Here is a 19,329-nt window from a genome sequence, read left to right as displayed (position 1 = left end):
TTTCTTCCTTTCTGATCTGCATACCTTTTATTTCTTTTCCTTGCCTTGTTGCACTGGCTAGAACATCCGTTAAAACCTTGAATACAAGTGTTGAGAGTAAACATCTTTGCCTTGTTTCCAACCTTAGGAAGAAAGCATGCAAACATTCAGTGTTAAGTGTGATGTTAGCCTTAAATTTTTAAAACCAAGCCTTTTATCAGGTTGAAGAAGTTTTTATCATAAGTGGGTGTTGGATTTTTCCAAATAATTTTTCTGCAGCTATCAAGATGATCATGCAGTTTTTGCCCACTATTCTATTAATAATGATTTCAGATGTTAAACAAACTTTGCATTCCTGGGATGAATCTCCCTCAGTCATAGGGTATAATCCTTTTTATATGTCACTAGATTTCATTTGCTAATATTTTGTTGAGGATTATTTTGTGCCCATATTTATCAAGGGTATTGGTTTGTTGTTTTCATGGGTTATCTTTGTCTGGCTTTGGTACTAGGATAACATGGGCTTCAGTATCAGGATAATACTGGCTTAGTAGAATAAGTTGGAAAGGGTTCCTTCTCTTTTTTCTGATAGAGTTTGTAAAAGGTACACATTATTCTTTTCTTGAAAGGTTTAGTAGGATTCACAAATGAAGCTATCTGGGCCTGGGTTTAACTTTGTATGAATATTTTCAGTTACTAATTTATTTATTTGTTATAATTCTATTCTGATTTTTTATTTCCTTTTCATTCAGTTTTGGTATTTTGTATCTTTATAGGGTGTTTTTCCATTTCACAGCTTTTTGATGCCTCAGCTTACATATTGGCAGAGTTGGTGTTTACCTAGTACACTCTCATACAGTCATAATGGTTGTTATTTCCTAGGAGCCAGTAACCTCCTCAAGCCTCCCTACAGCTCCCCACAAGTCAGCATCCAAAGGTTAACACCTGGAACAGCAGGGGACATTCAGAACCCTGCTCCAGCATAGTTGCCATCTATATGGATTAGTTGGTCCTCCTGCTATACCAGTTATTAAATTTTTGAATATCACCTCTTGGAAATGGAAGACTGAGACCCTGCTTCAGACCTCTACTTCCTTCCACTTTGATCTGGTGCTGATCATGTGCTTCAGCATTCTACTGGGCAGGTCTGGCAGAAGAAATAGTATCAATTGATTGGGTATGTCTGACTGGCAGTTGTAGGCCAGTGGATTGAGAGACCTGGGAAGCCCAGCCCAAGAGGGTAATGTGTGGGCCTGGGCTGATTTCTACTGAAAATTTAAATCCCAGCTATGGCTATTACAAAGAAAAGGAAAGTGACTGATGATAAGCGAGTAGCTCAAAGTAAGTGAACTGAAAAGTGTGTCTTTGTGCTAAAGGTGTTACTATATGGTGCCACACACATTGAAACAGACACATATTTAAAGAAAGGTCACTGATTCAAATACTTCCAGAAGCCAGGCAGGTATCGATAACATTCCTCATTTCATTGATTCAGAGATGCACATTTCTTTTGGCATCTAAACATCTCTGAAACTGGAATTCATGTTACAACCGATGGTAAGTCATAGTTTAATGGCAGTGTTGTTTCTGTCTTAGTGTTTTAAAATACTAGTGTGTCATAATCAGATGTTTTAGATTAAATTCAGTTCAGGAAATGAGTGGCTAGTGGCATGGGCCAGGAAAATCACATCCTTTTATGTCAGCCTTGCACTTTGAAAGAGAGGTATGGATACAGAGACCTATTCTTCTACAATGAGAAAAACAACAACACAGGAGGTATGACAAATGGGAACTACTTTGTTGCTTCTGTGTCCAGGAATAAATAGAGAGCAGTGGCAACTGGCAAACTAGAGAGTGCATCCTACCTCCAGGGGCCTCTCACCTCCTCCCCCACCTAATTGTTGCCTGTGGTGACATAGGCCCAGTGTTGACAAGTGTTAGGTGTCTTCAAAGGAAGCCAGAAATCTAGAAATCTAGATCTTTATGTGCAACTTCTAATTTTTAAATAATGGCTCAACTTTTTAACTGGCCAAAAGGAAAAAAAAGGGAAGTAAAGGGATTAGATCCAACATGTGAGTACTCAGATTATAACCTCTGTTTTAAGGATTCACTATTAAGAGAGACCATGAAACAAACCAAAAGTTGAGAAAAAAAATGAAAAAGAAAAAGAAAAATCAGTTTCAAAGTTTAACACTAGGTTCAGAGGCCCAGAATAGCAAATACTGCAGGACATATTACTTATGTAGCTTTTAGAATTTCACCTCTGCTTCCCCTAAACAGAAGAAAGTGTGGTAAAATCTGGTAAAGATATTGCATTTTCTGATTGTTAAAATGTGATTACTTTAAAATTGCATTCTTAGGTTTACAAAGCAAAAGCATTTGATTCCTACTGTTATAGATTGTGGTCAGTGAAAGGGTGAATGGTGTGGTGGGAAACCACCAAATTATTAGAAGACCAGGGTCCTGATTCTGGCCATGCAACATAGGGCAAGTAATTGAACATCTCTCAGCTTCATTGTCCTCATTTATAAAATAGGGATAATCATACCTGCCTCTGTACCTCACATGGCTATGGTAAGGGCCACATGAGATAAAATATGTGAAAGTATAAAGTGTTATGTAAATATCTGTTCTGGGTATTTCCCACATTACATGAGTAGCTGGGACAGCACAGGTTCTGGAATCTCAGATTCCCCATCCCAAGCTACAGCTGTTTCTCTAGACCACAGCACCTACTGAATTGTTTGTCTCATCTTGCCAATAGGGCAAGAGCTTATTATAAAACAAAAGTCAGCCAACAGCTTAGAATTGGAGCCTCTGTACCATGTGGCTTAGGCAAAGCTTAGATGTTGAACCTGAAAGATTCGCTTTTCACATTTTGAAGGGCTACCCAGGAATGAGAGGTTTGCCCGGATTATAGTTCAGGCTCTGTATCTTTCTCATAGTTTGACCTTAGGCTTGTTCCTTCCTGCTATGTTTGATATTTTCATTCTGTATTGCTTTATGAAGAAAAGAAAAGCTCCTACTTCCTTCCTGGTGAAAATGTAAAGCTCTATTTTGGATTATTAAGGAGAGGGCACACTTCAACACTTGCCTGTAGCCATCTCAAATCTTATTTGGAAATAGGCATGGAATAATTTATAATTTTTTAAAGAAAAGGAAAAATTATTAACTTTAAAGGTGTCATTCAGAACTAGTGACCTGTTTCTAACTACTAAATTAGACATTACATATAAACTTTCTTCCATAACCTCAAATTCAATCTGACTGAGACCAAATTGATTGTCTAATCAATAGGATAATTGCTCTCTATCTCGCTACTTCTGTTCATGACATCACCACTTTTAAGGGTTGGTAAACATTTTCTGTGAAGAGACAGACAGTAAATATTTTAGGCCATGAGGGCCATAGGGTTTTTGTTACAACTCTTCACCTCTGCTGTTGTATTGTGAAAGCAGCCATAGACAGCATGTAAGTGAATGAACAGGGCTGTGTTCCAATAAAGCTTTAGTTATAAAAACAGACTGGGCAGGATTTGTCCCATTGCCAAACTGTGCCAAGCCCTATTCCAGAGTCTCAGATTGAAAATATCAAGAGTCCATCTTGATTGTCCCCCTTCTTTAATTTTTACATCCAAGTAGCTCTCAAATTACAATAATTATTCCTTTCCGTAATCCCCCTCATCCCTCCCTTCCCTGCGCTTTCCTTCCCCCTGCTACTATGCACCTGAATTCATTCTCTACAATTGCAGTAACATACTCACCCAGTGATTTTTTTCAACTCGTGGTAAGAAGATGGCTTCAGGACCATATTCATTTACTGAAGAAGTATCAGAGTTTCTTGGGGGAAGTTTTAAGAACCATATAGAATATTCTCATTTTATTTTTAGGGAAAATGCCTACTTTGTCAGAATATAAACTATAGAAAGTAAAACTTGATGAAATCTTCTTGAGTGATGGATCATGGTTAAAAATGGTCATGAAACATTGCTCAAATTTAGAAATTCCTGAAGTGTGTAGTGCTTACATTTCGTGATGCTTAATGTGATGTTAGGTGGAGCACAAATACTAAATATTAATATGTATGTTTTTATTTTAAAGTGTATTAGGAGAAAATATAACATCAAACTCATAATGTCACTTATTGTTTATTAAGATGAAACTGAAGCAAGTATTTTAGATTTTAAAAACTGTGCAGATTCAAAGAAAAAGTTAACAATATTGCAGGCAGAATACAGATATGTTAAGGTACTAGAATATGTGAAGTTTGAAAATCACTTTCCCTCCAGTGGTTTCCATTATAATATATTTGTCTACTAATTACAGATCAGTCTCATAGGAGCATTTTCATTTCTCTTTCCTGATGAAAACCTTCAGGGGCTCACCACTACCTGCCAAATAGTCAGTCAAACTATTAGCCTGAGATCAATGTCTTCTAAACATCGCTTCACCCTTCTACTTTTCCTCTACCTCAAGGGTCTCCCAAACAATGCTCAAAATATGGTTGCATAAGATTTAATAGATGCTCTAGAAAAAGAAGATTTCATGGTCAAAAAAGTTAGGGAAAGTGCTACATACTATACCCCTCTGCAGTATATTCACAAGGAATTACACCACATTAAAGCCTTTGAGAAAATGTGAAGAAACCTGTTCATGTTTATCTATTTATTTGATCCTAGAACCCTTCTTTTGTGGAACCAATATTTGTGTTTCCCAGCTTATTTGGTCATCTTTGGCAGTAACCTTTCCTCATAGATTGTGCATTAATGTCTTGTGACTCTAGTGAACTACAGAGATTGGTTTGGAAAATCCTATTCTACATCCATGGCCCCTATAGCCCCCAAACATACCAGCCAAACTGAACCACCAGCAGTTAGTCATATACCCATTTCACTTAACACCCCTGAGCCTTTGCTAATTATTCACTCTACTTGGGATGCTTTCTCTTCTCTGCCCTTGTTCTCTGAAATCTTTTCAATCAAACTAGCTGAGTTGCAGCAACAGAAAATGTTCACATTTCTGGGGTCTTACCACTACCCACTCTTCTAGCATTGCTTATAATAGGAATCCAATAAATATTTGTTGAATGAATAAATAAATGAATGACAATAAGGTGAAATTTTAAATAAGTTATCCATAGTAAATTATAGAAGTGGAGTTTGAAGTATCCACATGGGGAGTAGTGTTAATGGGGAGGGATCTCTGAAAGGCTGATAAATATATATGGTTTTTTAAAACAGCTTTATTAATTGACATAAAAGTGCACAATCTGAAAAACACACATGAATATATATACACACATGAAACTACCACCACAATCAAGAAAATGAACATATCCATCACCCCCCAAAATATCCTCATGCCCCTTTGTAATCTCTCCATCCCACTCCTCCCCACATCTCCTCCTTGCCCCAACACTCCACCATCTCACGCCCTTCAGGTTGAGACAACCACTGATCTAGTCACTAAACACTGATGTTCATTTCCTAGAATTTTATATAAATAGACTCATACGGTATATACTCTCTTTGGTCTGGCTTCTTGGACTTAGCATAACTTTTTTTTTTTTTTTTTTTTTTGCGGTACGCGGGCCTCTCACTGTTGTGGCCTCTCCCATCGTGGAGCACAGGCTCCAGACGTGCAGGCTCAGTGGCCATGGCTCACGGGCCCAGCCGCTCTGCTGCATGTGGGATCTTCCCAGACCGGGGCACGAACCCACGTTCCCTGCACCGGCAGGCGGACTCTCAACCACTGCGCCACCAGGGAAGCCCAGCATAACTATTTTGAGATTCATTCACGTTGTAGCATATCTGTTCCTTTATATTGCTGAGTAATATTTCATTATATAGCTATGCCAGTTTTTTTATCCATTTAACTATTGATGGACATTTGGGTTGTTTCTAGTTTTGGGCTATTAGAAAATTCCTATGAACATTTGTACATAAGTCTTTGTATGGATATATGCTTTCATTTCTTTTGTGTAAATTCCTAGGAGTGAAATGGACAGATCATAACTTACTAAGAAACTGCCAAGCTGTTTACCATAGTGGTTGTACCATTTTACATTCCTACCAACATGTATGAGAGTTCTAGTTGTTCCACCTCCACACCAGCACTTAATACAGACTTTTAAATTTTAGTTATTTTAATTGTTATGAGTAGTATCTCACTGCATTTCCCTAATGACTAGTGATGTTGAGCATCTTTTCGTGTGCCTATTTGTTACTGATATATCTTCTTTGATGAAATAAGTGTTAAAATATTTTGCCTATTTTATAGTGAGCTGTTTGTTTTCTTATTATTGAGTTTTGAGAATTCTTTATATGTTCAAGATATAAGTCCTTTATTAGATACATATTTTGTAAATATTTTCTCCCAGCCCATGACTTGTCTTTTTATCCTCTTCACAGTTTCTATGAAGAGCAGACATTTTTAATTTTTGAAGTCCAATTTGTCATTTTATTCTTTTTATGAATTTTTGTGTGTCATATATATGTAATCTTTGTCTAGTCCAAGGTCACAAAGATTTTCTTATAGAGGTCTATGTTTCATTTTGAGTTAATTCTTGTACATGCTGTAAGGTATGGATCAAAGATTTTTATTTTGTTTTGTTTTGATTTTACACGTGAACATCCAGTTGTTATAGCACCATTTGTTGAACAGACTATGAATTGCCTTTGCAGCTTTGTCAACAATCAATTGTTTATGTATGCAGGCATCCATTTTTGGACTCTCCATTCTGTTCCATTCATCTATTTGTCTATCTTGACAGCAATACCAAACTGCCTTGGTTACTATAGCTTTATAATAAATCTTGATAAAAGTTGTGTTTGTCCTCTGACTTTGTTCTTTTACAAAGTTGTTTTGAGTGTTCTAGGTCCTTTGAATTTTCATATGAACTTTAGAAATAGTTTGTTGATTTCTATTTAAAAAAAGAAATGCAAGGACTTGGATTGGGAAGGCTTTCAATCTATAGATCAACTTGTGGAGAATTGACATCTTAATAATATTGAGTGTTCCAACCCATGGACATGGTAAATGTTTAAGTCTTCTTTAATTTCTCCCAGCTATGTTTTGAAGTTTTAACTGTGCAAGTCATATTCATCTTTAATTAAATAATGCAGCTTTATTACTTATTTCATATTTTGATGCTATTGCATGTAGTATTGTATTTTCATTTCAATTTGCTAATGTATAGAAATATAATTTTTGTATAGTGCTCTTATATTCTATAACCTTGTTCAACTCACTTATTCTAGGAGATTTTCTTCATATTCCATCAGATTTTCTACACAGATGATAATAGAGGTATACTGTCTGTGACTTAAGACAGTTTTACTTTTTCCTTTCTGATTTGGTTGCCTTTTATTTCTTTTTCTTGATTGATTGCACTGGCTAGAACCTCCAGTACAATGTTAAATAGAAGTGTTTAGAGTGAACCTCCTTGTCCTTCCCTTAGGGGAAGAGTCTTCAGTTTTTCACTAATTTAGCTGTAGGTTTTTCACAGGTGCCCTTTATCAGGTTGAGGAAGTACAATTCTATTACTACTTTGTAAGGATTTTTTAAAATCATAAATGGATATTAGATTTTGTCATGTTCTTTTTGTGTGCTGATCAAGATGATTGTACAGTTTTTCTTTTTTAGTTTATTAATGTTATGAATTACATTGACTGCTTTTTGAATGTTAAACCAATCTTACATTTCTGAGATAAACTCTACTTGGTCATGATGTATTTTCCTTTTTATTTATCACTGGGTTTAATTTGCTAAAATTTTACTTTAAATTTTTGCATCTATGTTCCTGAGGCATATTGATCTGAAATTTTCTTTCCTTGTAATATATTTGTCTTGTTTTGATATGAGGGTCTCATAGAATGAGTTAGGAAATATTCTCATTTTCAATTTTCTGAAAGAGGTTGTATGGAATTGGTATTATATCTTCCTTAGATATCTGGTAGAATTTACTATTGAAGCCATCTAGGCCTAGAGGTTTGTTTTTTTTTTTTTTGGCCTAGAGGTTTTTATTTGTTTCTTTTGTTTTGTTTTTTTAAGGTTTTTAAAATACAAATTCGGTTTCTTTAATAGACATAGGGCTAGTCAGGTATATATTTTTTCTTCAGTGAGCTTTAGTATTTTGTGTCTTTAAAGGAATTTTTCCATTCATCTAAGTTGTCAAATTTATTGGCATACATGTTCATAACATTCCCATATTAATCTTTTAACATTTGTAGAATCTGCAGTGATGGTATCTCTCTCATTCATGATATTGGTGATTTTTGTCTTCTTTCCTTTTTTTCTGATTAGTCAGGTTAGAGATTTATCAGCATCATTGGTCTCAGAAAACCAGGTTTTGGTTTCATTGGTTTTTCTCCATTTTTCTACTTTAATTTGTGAATTTAGCTTTATTATTTATTTTATTCTTTTCTTATGCCTACTTTGAGTTTAATTTGCTCTTCCTTGTCTAGTCATTGAAGGTAAAGTTTAAGACCATGATTTTGAGATTTTTTTATTTTACTTTTCTAATACAGGCATTTAATGCTATAAATTTCCCTATAATGCCTGCTTTAGCGGCATTATCCAATTCTTGTATGTTGTCTTTTTATATTCATTCAGTTTAAACTACTTTCAAATATCCTTTTTGATGTCTTCTTTGACCCATGGGGCTTTTTTTTTTTGGAAAAATGTTATTTAGTTTCTAAATATTTGGACATTTTCCAGATATCTTTCTGTTACTGATTTATAACTTAATCCCTTGTGGTCATAGAATGTACTTTGTATGACTTGAATCCTTATAAATTTACTGAAACTTGTTTCATGACCAAGGATAGAATCTGTCTTAGTTAATGCCCATATACACTTGAAAAGAATGGATATTCTATGCTTTTTGGTAGAGTGTTATAGTAAATGCCAAATCAAGTTGGTTGATGATGTAGTTCAAGTCTTCGGTATCCTTTACTGATTTTCTGCCTACTTGGTGTACCAATTATTGACAACAAGGTATTTAAATCTCTGACTATAATTGAGGATTTGATCATTTCTCCTTGCAGTTTCATCAGTTTGGGGTCTTATATATTGAAACTGTTATTAGGTACATTAACACTTGAGATGGTTATGTCCTCTTGAATAATTGACCCTTTATCATAATGAAATGACCTTCCTTAAGGTAATATTCTTTACTGTAAAATCTACTTTGATATTAATATAGATACTCCAAGTTTGTTTCTGATTAATTTTAGAATATTATTTTCCATTCTTTTACTTCTAATCTTAGTGTCTCTGAATTTCTTATAGGCAACATATTGTTGGGTTTTGCATTTTTATCCAATCTGTCAATGTCTTTCTCTTAATTGGGGTGTTTAGATCATTTACATTTAATGTTGTTATTGTTATAGTTAGATTTAAGTCTATCATACCTTGCTATTTATTGGCTATTTGTCCTAGCTGTTCTTTGTTCCCTTTCCCCTCTTTTTTCTATTGGATTATTTTTATGACTATATTATTATCTCCTTTGTTGGCTTGTTACCTGTAAATCATTATTTTAATTTAATAGTTGCTATAGTGTTTATACTATACATTTTTAACTTATCTCAGTCTACCTTCAAGTAATATACCATTACACATACAGTATAAGAACTTCACAGTTCCATCCGCCCCTCTTAGTCTTTATACAACTTTGGTCATACATTTCACACACACACACACACATATATATATATATATATATATATATATATATATATATATACACACACATATATATATGTTATAAGCCCCATGGTACATTTTTTTGTTTAAATAGTTGATTATCTTTTTATTTTTCATTAACATCTTTATTGGAGTATAATTGCTTTACAATGGTGTGTTAGTTTCTGCTTTATAACAAAGTGAATCAGCTATACATATAAATATATAACCATGTCTCCTCCCTCTTGCGTCTCGTTCCCACACTCCCTATCCCACCCCTCTAGGTGGTCACAAAGCATCGAGCTGATATCCCTGTGCTATGCAGCTGTTTCCCACTAGCTATCTGTTTTACATTTAGTAGTGTATATATGTCCATGCGACTTTATCAGTTCGTCCCAGCTTACCCTTCACACTCCCCATGTACTCAAATCCATTCTCTACATCTGTGTCTTTATTCCCGTCCTGCCCCTAGGTTCTTCAGAACCACTTTTTTTTTTAAGATTCCATATATATGTGTTAGCATACGGTATTTGTTTTTCTCTTTCTGACTTACTTCACTCTGTATGACAGACTCTAGGTCCATCCACCTCACTACAAATAACTCAATTTCATTTGTTTTTATGGCTGAGTAATATTCCATTGTATATATGTACCACATGTTCTTTATCCATTCATCTGTGGATGGACACTTAGGTTGCTTCCATGTCCTGGCTATTGTAAATAGAGCTGCAATGAACATTGTGGTACATGACTCTCTTTGAATTATAGTTTTCTGAGGGTATATGCCCAGTAGTGGGATTGCTGAGTCATATGGTAGTTCTACTTTTAGTGTTTTGAGGAACCTCCATACTGTTCTCCATAGTGACTGTATCAATTTACATTCCCACCAACAGTGCAAAAGGGTTCCCTTTACTCCACACCCTCTCCAGCATTTGTTGTTTGTAGATATTTTTGATGATGGCCATTCTGACTGGTGTGAGGTGATACCTCATTGTACTTTTGATTTTCATTTCTCTAATGATTAGTAATGTTGAGCAGCCTTTCATGTGTTTGTTGGCAATCTGTATATCTTCTTTGGAGAAATGTCTATTTAGATCTTCTGCCCATTTTTGGATTGGGTTGTTTAATTTTTTTATATTGAGCTGCATGAGCTGTGTGTAAATTTTTGAGATTAATTTTTTGTCAGTTGCTTCACTTGCAAATATTTTCTCCCATTCTGAGGGTTGTCTTTTCATCTCGTTTATGGTTTCCTTTGCTGTGCAAAGCTTTTAAGTTTCATTAGGTTCCATTTGTTTATTTTTGTTCTTATTTCCATTTCTCTAGGAGGTGGGTCAAAAAGGATCTTGCTGTGATTTATGTCATAGAGTATTCTGCCTATGTTTTCCTCTAAGAGTTTGATAGTGTCTGGCCTTACATTTAGGTCTTTAATCAATTTTGACTTTATTTTTGTGTATGGTGTTAAGAATGGTTCTAATATCATTCTTTTGCACATAGCTGTCCAGTTTTTCCAGCACCACTTATTGAAGAGGCTCTCTCTTTTCTCCATGGTATATTCTTCCCTCCTTATCAAAAGAAAGGTGACCATATTTGTGTGGGTTTATCTCTGGGCTTTCTATCTTTTTCCATCGATGTATATTTCTGTTTTTGTGCCAATACCATACTGTCTTGATTACTGTAGCTTTGCAGTAGTCTGAAGTCCGGGAGTCTGATTCCTCCAGCTCCATTTTTCTTTCTCAAGATTGCTTTGGCTGTTTGGGGTCTTTTGTGTTTCCATACAAATTGTGAAATTTTTTGTTCTAGTTCTGTGGAAAATGCCATTGGTAGTTTGATAGGGATTCAATTGAATCTGTAGATTGCTTTGGGTAGTATAGTCATTTTCACAATGCTGATTCTTCCAATCCAAGAACACGGTATATGTCTCCATGTGTTTGTAACGTCTTTAATTTCTTTCATCAGTGTCTTATAGTTTTCTGCGTACAGGTCTTTTTTCTCCTTAGGTAGGTTTATTCCTAGGTATTTTATTCTTTTTGTTGCAACGTTAAATGGGAGATTTTCGTTAATTTCTCTTTCAGATTTTTCAGTGTATAAAATCTTAGTGTATAAGAATGCAAGAGATTTCTGTGCATTAATTTTGTATCCTGCTACTTTACCAAATTCATTGATTACCTCTAGTAGTTTTCTGGTAGCATCTTTAGGATTCTCTATGTACAGTATCATGTCATCTGCAAACAGTGACAGCTTTACTTCTTTTCCGATTTGGATTCCTTTTACTTCTTTTTCTTCTCTGATTGCTGTGGCTAAAACTTCCAAAACTATGTTGAATAATAGTGGTGAGAGTGGACATCCTTGTCTTGTTCCTGATCTTAGTGGAAATGGTTTCAGTTTTTCACCATTGAGAACGATGTTGACTTTGGGTTTCTCATATATGGCCTTTATTATGTTGAGGTAAGTTCCCACTATGCCTACTTTCTAGAGGGTTTTTATCATAAATGGGTGTTGAATTTTGTCAAAGCTTTTTAGCATCTATTGAGATGATCATATGGTTTTTCTCCTTCAGTTTGTTAATATGATTCATCACATTGATTGATTTGCGTATATTGAAGAATCTTTGCATTGCTGGGATAAACCTCACTTGATTATGGTGTATGACCCTTTTAATGTGCTGTTGGATTCTGTTTGCTAGTATTTTGTTGAGGATTTTTGCATCTATGTTCATCAGTGATATTGGCCTGTAGTTTTCTTTCTTTGTGACATCTTTGTCTGGTTTTGGTATCAGGGTGATGGTGGCCTCATAGAATGAGTTTGGGAGTGTTCCACCCTCTGCTATATTTTGGAAGAGCTTGAGAAGGTTGGGTGTTAACCTTCCTCTAAATGTTTGATAGAATTCACCTGTGAAGCCATCTGGTCCTTGGCTTTTGTTCGTTGGAAGATTTTTAATCCCAGTCTCAATATCAGTGCTTGTGATTAGTCTGTGTATATTTTCTATTTCTTCCGGGTTCAGTCTTGGAAGGTTGTGCTTTTCTAAGAATTTGTCCATTTCTTCATGGTTGTCCATTTTATTGGCATAGAGCTGCTTGTAGTAATCTCTCATGATCCTTTGTATTTCTTCAGTGTCAGTTATTACTTCTCCTTTTTCATTTCTAATTCTATTGATTTGAGTCTCCTCCCTTTTTTTCTTGATGAGTCTGGCTAATGGTTTATCAATTTTGGTTATCTTCTCAAAGAACCAGCTTTTAGTTTTATTGATCTTTGCTATCATTTCCTTCATTTCTTTTTAAATTTATTTCTGATCTGATATTTATTATTTCTTTCCTTCTGCTAACTTTGGGGTTTTTTTGTTCTTCTTTCTCTAATTGCTTTAGGTGTAAGTTTAGGTTGTTTATTTGAGATGTTTCTTGTTTCTTGAGGTAGGATTGTATTGCTATAAACTTCCTTCTTAGAACTGCTTTTGCTGCATCCCATAGGTTTTGGGTCATCGTATTTTCATTGTCATTTGCGTCTAGCTATTTTTTTATTTCCTCTTTGATTTCTTGGTTATTTAATAGTGTGTTGTTTAGCCTCCATGTGTTTGTATTTTTAACATATTTTTTCCTGTAATTTATATCTAGTCTCAGAGCATTGTGGTTGGAAAAGATACTTGATACATTTTCAATTTTCTTAAATTTACCAAGGCTTGATTTGTGACCCAAGATATGATCTATCCTGGAGAATGTTCCATGAGCACTTGAGAAGAAAATGTGTTCTGTTGTTTTTGGATGGAATGTCCTATAAATATCAATTAAGTCCATCTTGTTTAATGTATCACTTAAAGCTTGTGTTTCCTTATTTATTTTCATTTTTGATCATCTGTCAATTGGTGAAAGTCGGGTGTTAAAGTCCCCTACTATGATTGTGTTACTGTCAATTTCCCCTTTTATGGCAGTTAGCATTTGCCTTATGTATTGAGGTGCTCCTATGTTGGGTGCATAAATATTTACAATTGTTATATCTTCTTCTTGGATTGATCCTTTGATCATTAGGTAGTGTCCTTCTTTGGCTCTTGTAATAGTCTTTATTTTAAAGTCTACTTTGTCTAATATGAGAATTGCTGCTCCAACTTTCTTTTGATTTCCATTTGTATGGAATTTCTTTTTCCATCCCCTCACTTTCAGTCTATGTGTCCCTTGGTCTGAAGTGGGTCTCTTGCAAACAGCATATATATGGGTCTTGTTTTTGTATCCATTCAGCCAATCTTGGTTGGAGCATTTAATCCATTTACATTTAAGGTAGTTATCGATATGTATGTTCCTATAACCATTTTCTTAATTGTTTTGGGTTTTTTATTGTAGGTCTTTTCCTTCTCTTGTGTTTCCTGCCTAGAGAAGTTCCTTTAGCATTTGTTGTAAAGCTGGTCTGGTAGTGCTGAATTCTCTTAGCTTTTGCTTGTCTGTAAAGGTTTTAATTTCTCCGTCAAACCTGAATGAGATCCTTGCTGGGTAGAGTAATCTTGGTTGTAGGTTTTTCCCTTTCATCACTTTAAATATGTCCTGCCACTCCCTTCTGGCTTGCAGAGTTTCTGCTGAAAGATCAGCTGTTAACCTTATAGGGATTCCCTTGTATGTTATTTGTTGTTTTTCCCTTGCTGCTTTTAATATTTTTTCTTTGTGTTTAATTTTTGCTAGTTTGATTAATATGTGTCTTGGCGTGTTTCTCCTTGGATTTATCCTGTATGGGGCTCTCTGTGCTTCCTGGACATAATTGACTATTTCCTTTTCCATATTAAGGAAGTTTTCAACTATAATCTCTTCAAATATTTTCTCAGTCCTTTTCTTTTTCTCTTCTTCTTCTGGGAGCCCTATAATTCGAATGTTGGTGCATTTAATGTCGTCCCAGAGGTCTCTGAGACTGTCCTCAGTTCTTTTCATTCGTTTTTCTTTTTTCTGCTCTGTGCTAGTTATTTCCACTATTTTATCTTCCAGGTCACTTATCTGTTCTTCTGCCTCAGTTATTCTGCTATTGGTTCCCTCTAGGGCATATTTAATTTCATTTATTGTGTTGTTCATCATTGTTTGTTTGCTCTTTAGTTATTCTAGGTCCTTGTTAAACATTTCTTGTATTTTCTCCATTTTGTTTCCAAGATTTTGGATCATCTTTGCTCTCATTGCTCTGAATTCTTTTTCAGGTAGACTGCCTATTTACTCTTCATTTGTTTGGTCTGGTGAGTTTTTACACTGCTCCTTCATCTGCTGTGTGTTTCTCTGTCTTCTCATTTTGCTTAACTTACTGTGTTTGGGGTCTCCTTCTTACAGGCTGCAGGTTCATAATTCCTATTGTTTTTGGTGTCTGTCCCCAGTGGCTAAGTTTGGTTCAGTGGGTTGTGTAGGCTTCCTGGTGGAGGGGACTGGTGCCTGTGTTCTGGTGGATGAGGCTAGATCTTGTATTTCTGGTGGGCAGGACCACGTCTGGTGGTGTGTTTTGGGGTGTCTGTGGCCTTATTATTATTTTAGGCAGCCTCTCTGCTAATGGGTGGGATTGTGTTCCTGTCCTGCTAGTTGTTTGGCATAGGGTGTCCAGCACTGTAGCTTGCTGGTTGTTGATTGCAGCTGGGTCTTAGCATTGAGATGGAGATCCATGAGAGAGCTTTTGCCATTTGATATTACGTGGAACCAGGAGGTCTCTGGTGGACCAGTGCCCTGAACTCAGCTCTCCCAGCTTAGAGGCTCAGGCCTGACACCCCGCTGGAGCACCAAGACCCTGTCAGCCACAAGTCTCAGAAGAAAAGGGAGGAAAAAAGAAAGAAAGAGAGAGAGGGAGGAAGGAAGGATGGAAGGAAGGACAGAAAGTTATTAAAATAATTTTTTTAATTATTAAAAATTTTTAAAAAGGAAGAAAGAAAGAAGAGAGCAACCAAACCAAAAAGCAAATCCACCAATGATAACAAGCACTAAAAACTATACTAAAAAAACAAACCAAACAAAAAAGAACCAGACAGGCAGAACTGTAGGACAAATGGTGAAAGCAAAGCTATACAAACAAAATCACACAAAGAAGCATACACATACACACTCACAAAAAGAGAAAAATGAAGAAAAAAAATATATATATATAAAAGAAAGAGAGCAATCAAATCAATAAACAAATCTACTAATGATAATAAACTCTAAATACTAAACTACAATAAACATAAAACCAGAAACAAATTAGATGCAGAAAGCAAACCCCAAGTCTACAGTTGCTCCCAAAGTCCACTGCCTCAAGTTTGGGATGATTCCTTGTCTATTCAGGTATTCCACAGATGCAGGGTACATCAAGTTGATTGTGGAGATTTACTCCACTGCTCCTGAGGCTGCTGGGAGAAATTTCCCTTTCTCTTCTTTGTTCACACAGCTCCTGGGGTTCACCTTTGGATTTGGCCCCACCTCTGCGTGTAGGTTGCCTGAGGGCATCTCTTCTTCCCCCAGATAGGATGGGGTTAAAGGAGCAGCTGATTAGGGGACTCTGGCTCACTAGGCCTGGGGGAGGGAGGTGTACGGAATGCGGGGCGAGCCTGTGGTGGCAGAGACCAGCGTGACTTTGCAACAGCCTGAGGCATGCTGTGTGTTCTCCCAGGGAAGTTGTCCCTGGATCACGGGACCCTGGCAGTGGCGGGCTGCACAGGCTCTGGGGAGGGGAGGTGTGGTTAGTGACCTGTGCTTGCACACAGGCTTCTTGGTGGCTACAGCAGCAGCCTTAGCTTCTCATGCCAGTCTCTGATGTCCACACTGATAGCCGCAGCTCGCACCCATCTCTGGAGCTCATTTAGGCGGTGCTCTGAATCCCTTCTCCTCGTGCACCCCGAAACAATGGTCTCTTGCCTCTTAGGCAGGTCCAGACTTTTTCCTGGACTCCCTCCCGGCTAGCTGTGGCACACTAGCCCCCCTTCAGACTGTGTTCATGCAGCCAACCCCCGTCCTCTCCCTGGGATCTGACCTCCAAAGCCAGAGCCTCAGCTCCAAGCCCCCACCAGCCCTGGCGGGTGAGCAGACAAGCCTCTCGGGCTGGTGAGTGCTGGTCCACACCAATCCTCTGGGCGGGAATCTCTCCGCTTTGCCCTCTGCACCCCTGTTGCTGCGCTCTCCTCCATGGCTCCAAAGCTTCCCCCCCACACCCCGCGTCTCTACCAGTGAAGGGGCTTCCTAGTGTGTGGAAACTCTTCTTCCTTCACAGCTCCCTCCCAGAGGTGCAGGTCCCATCCCTATTCTTTTGTCTCTGTTTTCTCTTTCTTCTTTTGCCTTACTCAGGTACATGGGAATTTTCTTGCCTTTTGGGAAGTCCGGGGTCTTCTGTCAGCATTCAGTAGGTATTCTCTAAGAGTTGTTCCACATGTAGATGTATTTCTGATGTATTTGTGGGGAGGAAGGATGATCTCCATGTCTTACTCCTCTGCCCAATTATCTTTTAAAGAGATTTAAATAATATGAAAATATATGAAATATGAAAATATATGAAATAATATGAAAATATGTCTTACATATTTGCCCATGTAAGTATCTTTTTCATTGTTCTTAATTCCTTTGTGTAGATCTATATTTCCATTTGTTATCATTTTTCTTCCTTTTGAAAGACTTCACTTAATATTTCTTGGGAACATTGGTGTGCAAATCTGCTGATGATGACTTTTTTTAAATTAATTTATTTATTTTGACTTCATTGGGTCTTTGTTGCTGTGGGTGGGCTTTCTCTAGTTGCGGCTAATGGGGGCTACTCTTCGTTGTAGTGTGTGGGCTTCTCATTGCAGTGGCTTCTCTTGGTGTGGAGCACAGGCTTTCTGTGCGCAGGCTTCAGTAGTTGTGGCACGCAGGCTCAGTAGTTGTGGCTCATGGGCTCTAGAGCACAGGCTCAGTAGTTGTGGCGCATGGGCTTAGTTGCTCTGCAGCATGTGGGATCTTCCTGGACCAGGGCTTGAACCTGTGTCCCTGCATTGGCAGGAGGATTCTTAACCACTGCGCCACCAGGGAAGTCCCACTGGTGATGATTTCTTTCAGATTTTGATCTTGAAAGATATTTTCACTGGTACGGAATTCTAGCTTGACAATTTTTTTTCGGTCCATACTTTAAATATGGTTCTTCACTGTCTTCTCATGTGCTTTATTTCCTCCCAGAAACCTGCTATCATCATCTTTCTTTTTAGTACTAATATGTCCGTTTTTCTGACTACTTTTAATATTTTCTCTTTATCATGGTTTTGAGCAATTTGGTTATGATGTATCTTGGTGTAGTTTCCTTCATGCTTCTTGTGTTTAGTTTTCATTTAGCTTCTTGAATCTCTGGGTTTTTACTTTTCCTCAAATTTGGAAACATTTTGGCCGTTATTTCTTCAAACACTTTTTTTTGTCCCCACTACAATCTGCTTTCCTTTAGGGACTCAAATTATGTGTGTATTAGGCAATTTGAAGTTGTTTCACAGCTCACTGATTTTTTAAAAGATTGTTTCTATTGCTGTGTCTGCAAGTTCATGCATCTTTTCATCTGTAATATCTAATCTCTCATTAATCTGTCTAGTGTATTTTTCATCTCACGTATAATTTTCTTATCTAGAAGTTCATTTTGGGTCTTTTTATAGTCTGTGTCTCTAGTTAACTTCTTAAACATATGGAATACAATTATAATAACCTTTAATATTCTTCTCTGCTAACTTAATATCTGGGTCAGTTCTGGGTCAGTTTTGACTGATTATTCTTCTCATTATGGGCCATGTTTTCTTGCCTATTTACATGCCTGGTGATCTTTCTTTGGACGTCAGATTATATGAATTTTACCTTGTTTAATGCTGGCTATTTTTGCATTCCTATGAACATCCTTGAGTTTTGTCCTCTGATACAGTTAAGTTACTTGGAAACAGTTTTATTCTTTTAGGTCTTACTTTCATGGTTTGTTAAGTGGATCTAAGCAGGGTTCACTCTAGGGCTAATCCCCGTTACTGAGACAAAACCCTTGTGACAATTTTACGGTGTACCTCATGAATTACGAGTTTTTCCAGTCTGGTCAGTGAGAACAGGCACCAGCCTTGGTGAGCACCAGACAGAGGAGTCTTTCTCCAGACTCAAGTAGTTTTCTTACACACATGCTGGTCAGTATTCTCTCCCCATACTTGAGGGGTGCTAATCTCTGGGGTCCTCTCTGTGCAGCTCTATCCTCTCTAGTAATCTGTCCTGTGAACTCCAGCCACCTTGGTCTCCCCAGATGCTCTACTCTATTTCCTCAACTCAGATAGTCCAACCTGCATGTTCTAGAAACTTTTTCAAAGCAATAACCTGGGACAATCATGGGTCTCACTTTGTTTCTTTCTTCCATTTCTCAAGTCTGTTGTCCTGTCTCTTGAAAACCATTGTTTCATACCTTTTTTGCCTATGGGTTGTTTTTTGTTGTTGTTGTTTGTTAATTGGTTGGTGACTTCGGGCAAGAGGATAAATCTCATCCCTATTACTCCATCTTGTCTGGAAGTGAAAGTTTAACATGTCATTTTTTCCTGTTTTCAAGGTCACGGGATTCAACAGATCTAATCTGAGCTCTTTGAGAACTGTTTAGGCTCAGCTGATTCCTACTTATATGTATACATATGCATATATACCATATATAATATATAGATACATATATCATATATAATATATAAAATATATCAGTATGTGTGTATACACGTACATATATA

General features: G+C 36.8%; 1 protein-coding gene across 3 annotated transcripts in view; it reads left to right on the top strand.

Annotated features, from left to right (window-relative positions):
- The window catches only part of TTC23 (tetratricopeptide repeat domain 23), a 110,936-nt gene that overhangs the window by 12,638 nt on the left and 78,969 nt on the right, over positions 1–19,329 (top strand). The gene's annotated exons all lie outside the window — the stretch shown is intronic.

Source organism: Phocoena sinus, chromosome 2, assembly GCF_008692025.1.
Source record: "Phocoena sinus isolate mPhoSin1 chromosome 2, mPhoSin1.pri, whole genome shotgun sequence".
NCBI lineage: Eukaryota > Metazoa > Chordata > Mammalia > Artiodactyla > Phocoenidae > Phocoena > Phocoena sinus.
This window is presented reverse-complemented; position numbering and strand designations above follow the sequence as displayed.